This window comes from Phoenix dactylifera, unplaced genomic scaffold (genome assembly GCF_009389715.1).
Source record: "Phoenix dactylifera cultivar Barhee BC4 unplaced genomic scaffold, palm_55x_up_171113_PBpolish2nd_filt_p 001834F, whole genome shotgun sequence".
Lineage (NCBI taxonomy): Eukaryota > Viridiplantae > Streptophyta > Magnoliopsida > Arecales > Arecaceae > Phoenix > Phoenix dactylifera.
The window spans coordinates 32,992-42,844 of record NW_024069125.1 but is presented as its reverse complement, the minus strand read 5'-3'; the positions used below and the strand labels follow the sequence as shown (position 1 = coordinate 42,844).

The following is a 9,853-nucleotide window of genomic DNA, read 5'->3' as shown; positions in this document are numbered from 1 at the left end:
TGACCTACAAAGAGAAATCTTATGAAGTCTTACTTACATGTCAAAAGATGATTCTCTTAGTGGGAGTTGTGCAACTGATCCTTTGACCTGAGATCACCATGGTATCTTGTGCACATGAACCTATGTTTTGGTTTACACTCATTCATGACAATAAGTTATGTACGAGGTCTTCTCGATATGGTGGATTGTGTACAAAGATTATGAGTAGGTCAACAAGGAATTAATCACTTCTAGTAAGAGAAGATAGCATCCTATTTATTCTAATCATATGATAATTCAGGAAGCCTTTGATCAAAGCAGAATGAAAATTAGAAAGAGTTTCTAATATTTCATTATTTGAATTATCATTAAAAGATTGAAAAAAATATGAATATGAAATTGAGTTTGACATATATTCATACTCATATACATATTTGGGATGCAGTTTGATTAAAGGATTGAATTGCATGGTAACTTGCCACTGAAGGGTATTTTTGGTATTTCCACCAAATTCCATATTTTCCGGGTAGACATGACACGTTGCTAGACGTCAATCTTGTCTTATAGGTTTGATCGAACTAAAGAGTTTAATTCGATCATCAATTAGAAAGGATTCTAATTGTTAAGTTCGGGTTCGCGCAGTTTGGACTTAAATCGATTAGAAGAGTTCTAATCAAGTTGGGTCAACTCGCACTCACACCTATTGCTGGCTAAGTATGGAACCCAATGGGTCACACACAAGAAAACTTATCAAGGGTCTAATTGGATTAGATCATGTTTGCAAGATAAACATCCTAGCAGGTGTTGCAAACCTTAGCTCCTGATTCGAACTGGATTCGAATCTGATTCGAATTGGATTCGAATCTGATTCTTAATTGATCTAATTTGATTAGATCATATTCTAATATGGGTTAGCCAAGAGTTGGCACCTAAATTGGCTTGATTTGAGTCTAATTGGATTAGATTTGATAAAACATTTAATTTTGACCGTTGGATCAACATTTGGATGAAGAGAAGGATCAAATGGATGGCGCCATGGATTAGAGCCATTGGATCTTCATCATGGGATGATGGGAGATCATGATCTCGTGATGGACTTGTGATATTGACTTAGTCAACATCAGATGGCGTGAGAAAGAAGGGAATACGGTGAATTTAGAATGGCGCCTCATGAAGAAGTGCCACTTGGATTGGATAAAGATGACACGTCATCATATCCTAACTACTTTCCCTTCAACCGCATCATTCTCTCTCTCCTTCTTTCTTATGGCGCCACCAATAAGGGCCTTTGGATCATCATCTAGCCTTGATCAATGGTTGAGAATGCTCCCTATTTTTCATGCGTGAGAAGAAATGAAGAGAGGCATGAGTACGGTGGATTTCATGAAGAGATGCTTAGGGAATGGATAAGGATGAAGCGCCATATCATAAGCACTTCATCTTATCCTAACTACTTCTGATATGCCCTCTCATCAAATGACACATCACTTGATCTCACGCCCCTCTTCATGCATGAATGGATGGCTACAATGCATCCGTACGCCATCTATAAATAGGGAATGCTCCCGGTGTTTTCTAATCATCGGAAATCAATCCAACTCTCTCTCTCTCATATCCCTTCTTTCTTACATTAGTTTCTTTCTTTCTAACATTGCTTCTAGTGTGTCCTAAGCCAAGACAAGGTGGTCTTCATTAGGACAAAAGGATTAGAAGTGATTTTAGAAGGCTAAAGAAAAATAGAAAGGAAGGAAAGCAAGCCGTTAGAGTTCTTTAGAAGAATTCTGCATTAAGGATCAAAAGTCTTTGGAGCTAAAGTCTTGATCAAGTTTTCGTGTGGATCACCATTGGAGGGCGGACACTTGGACGCCTCGTAGAGATTGTACACTTTGGATTAGCATTTGAGGTATTCTACTAATTCTGCATTTATTTTATATTATTTGATTGTAATCATTAAGGTGATCTAGGCTTAAAAGGGTTTCATGCATAGGGACTTTATTAAGAAAATTTTAAAATTCCTAGCTTTCGCTGCCCATTATGACATGCTAGAACCCTTCACCTACTAGGACTAGTCAACCTTCATGCATGATTATTCCTGAAAATGTAGGACACTTTGAAATCAAACCAGGAGTAATTCAATTGCTGCCCAAGTATCATGGGATGGAATTTGAGAACCCTTATCTCCATCTTAAGAATTTTGAGAAAATTAGCATCACATTTAGAGTGCCAAATGTATCGGAAGATGTCCTTAAATTGACCTTGTTCCCTTTTTTCTTAAAGGATAAAGCCAAAACATGGCTGAACTCCTTGAGACCTAGATCGCTAGGAACATGGCATGATATGCAAAGAGAATTCTTGAAAAAATTCTTTCCCGCACAAAGGACTAACTTTTTGTAAAGGCACATTAGTAACTTCCAACAAAAAGACCATGAAACATTTTATGAATGCTGGGAGAGATTTAAAGATTTGCTTCTCTCTTGTCCTCATCATGGGTTTGAAACATGGAGAACCATTAGTTTCTTTTACGAAGGGTTGTCTCCACAGTTAAAACAATTTATAGAGACTATGTGCAATGGTCTATTTTTGGAAAAGCAATCCGATGAGGCATGGGACTATTTAGACTTTCTCGCAGAGACTGCACAATTATGGGATACAGGGGATAGAGTGAATAAACCTTTGCCTAAGCCTACTAGCATTCCACATGGGGGCCTTTACAACCTTAGTACTCAGGATGATATTCAGGCTAAAATGGCAACCCTTACTAGGAAGGTAGAGGAAATTGAACTTAGAAGGATTGAACCCGTCAAGACCGTAGAACATAACAGCGAGTGTTGTAGGATTTGCGAGATGCCTGGCCATCTCACCACTGATTGCCCCACAATACCCGCATTTAAGGAGGTCTTGCACGATCAGGCCAATGTTATGAATACCTATCAAAAATCTTTCAATAATCCTTTTTTGAGTACTTACAACCCTGGTTGGAAGAACCATCCAAATTTCAGGTGGAGGAATGACCAACCTCAACAAGTATATAACCCAACTCCTCCACCTCCGCACCCTCATTATGCACATGCACCCCCTCAAAAATCCAGTCTCGAAGAAACTTTGCAATCTTTCATGCAAGGTCAAGCTAAAATCAATGATGAATTAAGAAATCAACTGACAACGCTGACCACTGCTTTAAGTGCTCAAGAGAAAGGTAAGCTACCAGCTCAACCACAACCTAATCCTCAAATCTTTGGCGGTAGCAATGCATCATCATCAACTTTGCATAAAGAACAAGCAAAGAGTATAATAACTTTGCGAAGTGGAAAGATTATTGACCGACCAGTCCCAGAACAAACACGAGTCATACCTGATTCTGACCCTTCCAAGACAAAAGAAAAGGATAATGAAGAAACTGAAGCACCAACATCTACTGAAAAAATTGAATGTCCTTTTCCTGCACCATTTCCACAAAGATTAAAGCCCTTGCAAAAGCTTGAACCAAACTCTGAAATTCTTGAGCTTTTTAAGCAAGTAAAAATCAATGTACCTCTTCTTGATGCAATCAAACAAGTGCCTTCCTATGCAAAATTTTTAAAAGATTTGTGCACTGTCAAGCGTCGTTTAAATGTCAAGAAGAAGGCATTTCTGGCTGAAAATATGAGTGCAATTTTACAGCATAACATTCTTCCTAAATATAAGGATCCAGGTTGCCTAACTATCTCGTGCATCATTGGCAATTTTAGGATTGAGCGAGCATTGCTAGATTTAGGAGCGAGTGTGAATTTGTTGCCATATACGGTATATGAGCAACTCGGTTTGGGTGAGTTGAAGCCAACAACTGTGACCTTACAATTAGCTGACAGGTCAGTGAAGGTCCCTAGAGGGATTATTGAAGATGTGTTGGTCCAAGTAGACAAGTTCTATTTTTCTGTTGACTTTATCGTACTGGACACACACCCTGCTTCCAATTCACCATCTCAGATTCCGGTCATCTTAGGACGTCCATTCCTTGCAACTTCTAATGCATTGATCAATTGTAGGAATGGTGTCATGAAGTTTTCTTTTGGCAATATGACCTTGGAACTGAACATCTTTAGTATAGGTAAACAACCCAGTGATCATGAAGAAAGTAAAGAAGTTGAATGGGTTGAAACCATTGCGGAAGAATATCTGTTAAAAGAAACATTTACTGAATCGGCCGACAATGGTTTGATAGATTAGTGTTCTGAAGGTACTGCTGATGATGTGGTCCCAACTGTTTTAGATAATTCGGATGTCATGATGGTCAATGGGTGGAGACCAAGAATAGAGGAATTTGAATAGTTGCCACCTCGAAAAGCAAAGATAGTACCATCCCATGAACAAACACCTAAGCTCGAGTTGAAACCTTTACCGAAGGAACTCAAGTATGCCTTTCTTGGACCTGAGGACACATTTTCTATAATCATCTCATCTGATCTGGATCATGCCCAAGAAAGAAAATTACTTTGTGTTCTAAAGAATCATAAAGGAGCTTTAGGGTGGTCTATTGCCGACTTGAAGGGGATTAGCCCTTTAATTTGCACGCACCGGATATATTTGGAGGACAATGCCAAAACCACAAGGCAAATGCAACGCAGGTTGAATCCTACGATGAGAGATGTGGTTAAAGCAGAAGTCCTCAAGTTGCTTGACGTGGGTATTATTTACCCAATTTTCGATAGCAAGTGGGTGAGTCCTACTCAAGTTGTGCCCAAGAAAGCAGGTCTGACGGTAGTCAAAAATGAGCAGGGTGAACTAGTTCCAACTCGTGTTCCGACGAGTTGGCGTATGTGTGTTGACTACCAAAAATTGAATTTGATCACTAGGAAAGATCACTTTCCCCTACCCTTCCTAGACCAAGTTTTGGAAAGAGTTGCAAGACACAAATTCTATTGTTTTCTCGATGGCTATTCCGAGTACTACTAAATCAAAATTTCACCTGAGGATCAAGAGAAGACTACCTTCGCTTGTCCTTTTGGCACATTCGCTTTCCGGATGCCATTCGGGTTGTGTAATGCATCTGCAACATTCCAAAGGTGTATGCTCAGCATTTTTGAAGAAATGAACGAGAAATTTTTAGAAGTGTTTATGGATGATTTCTCTATTTTTGGCGATTCTTTTGATGATTGTTTATTATATTTACAAGCAGTCTTAGCTCGATGCATGGAAAAGAATCTGATACTGAATTGGAAGAAATGCCACTTCATGGTGCCAAAGGGAATTATCCTAGGACATATTGTTTCATCGAAGGGCATGGAAGTTGATAGAGCTAAGATTGACCTAATCGCCAAGCTACCTACACCCAAGACGGTTAGAGATGTTAGATCATTTTTGGGTCATGCCGGATTTTATAGGTGGTTCATCAAGGACTTTAGTGTCATAGCTCGACCATTATGTAACCTCCTATCCCTTGATACACCGTTCAATTGGACCGAAACCTGCCAAGAGGCATTCGAAAAGTTGAAGTCTATGCTTAGCACTGCACCCATCGTGCGACCACCCAATTGGTCATTACCTTTTGAGATCATATGTGATGCTAGCGACTATGCGATAGGAGCTGTCCTAGGACAATGCAAGGATAATAAGCCATATGTCATTTACTATGCAAGCAAAACCTTAAACGATGCTCAAATGAATTACACCACCACCGAGAAGGAATTGCTTGCAGTAGTATTTGCATTAGACAAATTTTGCTCTTATATCCTTGGTGCTCCTATTGTTATCTTTACGGATCATGCAGCGCTAAAATATTTACTGGATAAGAAAGAGGCCAAACCACGCTTAATACGATGGATACTTTTACTCCAAGAATTTGACATCACTATCAAAGATAAAAAGGGAGTAGAGAATGTGGTTGCTGACCATTTATCATGGCTAGTTGTTCATGATTTGGTGCCACAGTTGCCCATCAAGGACTCGTTCCCAGAAGAGCAATTGTTTACACTTTCTACTATGCCATGGTATGCTGATATTGTAAACTTTCTTGTCACGAACCGGATGCCGGAGCATTGGGGATCGAATGATAAGAATAATTTCTTGCGTGAAGTAAGGAGTTATTATTATGATGCCCCCTATTTGTTCAAGTATTACAATGATCAAATCTTTAGAAGATGCATACCGGATCATGAGATACAAAGTGTACTCTCTTTTTGTCATGCCAGTGCTTGCGGAGGACACTTTGCATCTAAGAAAACGGCAGCTAAGGTGTTGCAATGTGGTTTTTATTGGCCTACACTATTTAAAGATGCCCACGAGTTCTGTAGGACATGTGACCAATGTCAACGTGTAGGAAGTCTAACTCGTAGGCAAATGATGCCTCTTCAGCCCATTACTGCTATTGAAATTTTTGACATGTGGGGCATCAATTTTATGGGCCCATTCCCACCATCTTTTGGATATGAGTATATTTTAGTTGGTGTTGAGCATGTGTCCAAATGGGTAGAAGCTGTTGTCTGTAGAACTAATGATCACAAACCTGTTTTGAAATTTCTAAAAGAAAATATTTTTTCACGATTTGGGATGCCCAAGGTTATAATTAGTGATGGGGGAAAACATTTCTGTAATAAGCCTTTTGAGATCCTATTACGAAAGTACGGTATCACTCATAGAATTGCAACTCCTTATCACCCGCAGACTAGTGGCCAAGTAGAGTTAGCCAATCGGGAGATTAAACGAATTTTAGAGAAAACGGTGAATCCATCACGCAAAGACTAGTCTTTAAAACTTTCTGACGCATTGTGGGCTTACCGTACTGCTTATAAAACTATTCTTGGTATGTCCCCGTATCGGCTAGTCTATGGAAAAGCATGTCATCTACCTGTTGAAATAGAACATAAATCGTATTGGGCCGTTAGAAAATTAAACTTTGAACTTTCAGATGCTGGTTTAGCTAGAAAAATACAACTAAGTGAGTTGAATGAAATTCGTCGGGATGCGTATGACAATGCTAGACTCTGTAAAGAACGAATGAAAATTAGGCATGATAAATCAATTCTAAGAAAATCTTTTGAACCTGCACAAAAAGTTTTTTGTTATGACTCTCGCTTACATCTGTTTTCTAGAAAGTTACGATCAAGATGGACAGGTCCTTTCATTGTAAAAACTGTTTTTCCACACGGGGCAGTTGAAATTGAGAATCCACAGGACGGCAAAATTTTTAAGGTAAATGGACACAGATTAAAACCTTTTCTTGAGAATTTTGCAGATGAAGAGGACTCCTTTCCCTTGGAGGAGCCTTCTTATGACTGAGCATGACGGCCAAGGTATGTGTATATTAGTTAGAATTCAATTTTTTTTCTTTTTTTTCTAGTTTTCTTCTTATTTTGTAGGTCTTCTTTTCTAAAAATCAACAGCTCAAGGTATTCTTCTTCTCTCTATTATTTTCTCTATTGTCTCTCATATATAGTTTTCTTGCATTTTTTACATTGAGGACAATGCAATGTTTAAGTTGGGGGGAGGGCAATATTTTGAAAAAAAAAAAAAACTTGTTTTTGCATTTGATTTATTCTATTACTTTCTTTTCTGAGCAAATGCACATGTATTTTCATATTGAGTGTGTGCAACTATTAAGGCAAGGAACACATGCATACTATGACTGATCAGAGACCTATTATTAGATCCCCGCACGTGTACTTAATGACAATAGGAAGGCCTCAGGAGTTCATATTTGTTAACTGCATTTTTGTTAGCCTTATCCATAAAAGAAGTATGAGTATCCTTGTTCGTACCATAAGGTTCAGGATTTGGTTTTCACATAAAGATAGAGGTTGAATATCCCGACTAGATTACTTAGGTGCCTTATGATCCGACCTTGGTTGACCTATAGTCACGATGCAGTCACATATATAATAAAAATATTTATATGGTTCAGTCTACCATTTCTTTTCTTGCATAATTATTATTCAAAAAAAAAAATACTTATGATGACAAGTCTGGCCTCGTAGCGTAGTCTGGTTCGAGTAATTAAGTCCGAGGGGTGTTTCACCTAATGTCTTGAGCCAACTGGATCGGGGGTCATTGACTGAAAGCTCGCTATATGGACCTTACTAGAGCCTAATGGGGTTGGATAGCTGTAGTTGTCATGTGTATTGGAAAAAAAAAATATGAAATGAAATAAAAATAAGCATGAATGAGTTGGTTAGGCTGAACCTAGTGACATGTGGTAATGACTGGTTTGACTCCATTGTGTTGGACCTCTGTGTACCCGGGTTGTTTAGTAGGGATTGATAGCTCTTTCTTTACATGCGAACCATTCTTGACAAATTTAGACAACATGTGATATTCTGAAAATTTGATGGATCAGGTTCTAACAAATTGTAAAAAATATTTGTAAACTTAAGTAGTGCACCTAAAACTCAGGCGGTGCCCGATCGTGGGGGAGGTATTAGTACTCTGAGAAAATCATGCGATTTGATGCACACTCAACTTTTATATTTCCTTGCTTTGACAGTTGCCATGCTTGAAAATATATATCAATTAATTACATGTGTATTAGCTTAGGATTTATTTCATATTTTTATTAGGATCTCATGTCATGTCATATCATTTATGATGTTTGTGGGTAGCATCCCTGAAAACCCTCACGAGACAACACTCGTCCACTAGGGTAACCTTGGGGTTTAACGGGTTGTTGCACGTGCTAAGTGCAATCGTGATTCCTACGAAAGTGAGTACTTATCTTAATTTTATGCAATTAGTTCTAATAAAACATCAAAGGATCAACCAACACTTTTTGTACTCTCATGTTATTGTTTACTTTGAATTGCTAGAGACTAGCAATAAGCTAGTTGGGGGGTGTGATGAGAGCACAAAAGTGCGATCTACACATCACTTAAATTAGTATTATTGCTAACAAATAATGATAGAAGTGTTGTATTAATATTATATTTTTGTGGGGTGCAGGTGATCGGAAATCAAAGTTAAAATGCACATTGGGTTCAAAAAGATGCATCATAGTAGGTGACTAATCAACCACATGAGGTTAGTCCCAGTTGCACACTAGAAGGAGCATTAGCCGGCTAGGTGCAGCCACATCCAGCAGCAGCATGTCCTCCCCATTTCGACTAAGTCCATTTGAAGGAATCCTGCACACATCCGTGCTTCAGCCGAGCCCATATCACAACGTCCACGAGCCTTCCTTTTTTCCGTCCAAGTTCATCCATCCACGCGTGCACCCTCCCAGCAAAGTCCAGCCATCCAGGTTCATCACCCACGCATCCAAGCAGCCGAGTCCCAGCATGGTTCAGCTTCTTCTACGAGTCCCAGCCGTTCGTGAAGCCTCCCAGTGTCCGTGCCCCATTCTCACGTGTTCCCGGCTTTCAGCATGCAAACCTCCCGCGATGCAAGCGATTGCAATCCTCCCGTCTTCTCCGCGTGCAACGATCCAGCTTCTCCGAAGTTCCAGCCACATCAGCTCCCAGCCTTTTGTCTTCCTCGCAGTCTCCGCGTCCCAGCGCGTGTGATCATCTCGTAGCCGTCCACGGTTCATCTCCCTTGCATTCCAACAGATCCCAGCTCCAATCCTCTTTCCGTTCGTGCATCAGATCCATCCCAGCATCCCGCAGCCAGCGTTGGATTTCCCAGCGATTTCTAGCTTCCGCATCCCAGCTCCTCTCAGATCTACTCCTCCGTGTCCGATTCTTCAGCATCCACGTCTTCATCCAGCCGTTCACAGAGCATCTCAGCTGCCTCCTGCGATCAGCCTTCCTCCCTTTTCGGAGTCCGCATCCATCCTTTTCTCCCAGAATTCATCCCATCCGTCCGTCCTCTCCACGTGCCCTGAGGGAATCCATTGATAAGTGCTAAATAATGCATAAATTAATATTTTATTCATAGCACTTATCATTATTTTAATTCACATATTTTGTAA

General features: G+C 39.7%; 1 pseudogene; it reads right to left on the bottom strand.

Annotated features, from left to right (window-relative positions):
• Positions 1 to 2,373: 2,373 nt before the first annotated feature.
• Positions 2,374 to 2,471, bottom strand: LOC120109119 (annotated as a pseudogene).
• Positions 2,472 to 9,853: the final 7,382 nt, after the last annotated feature.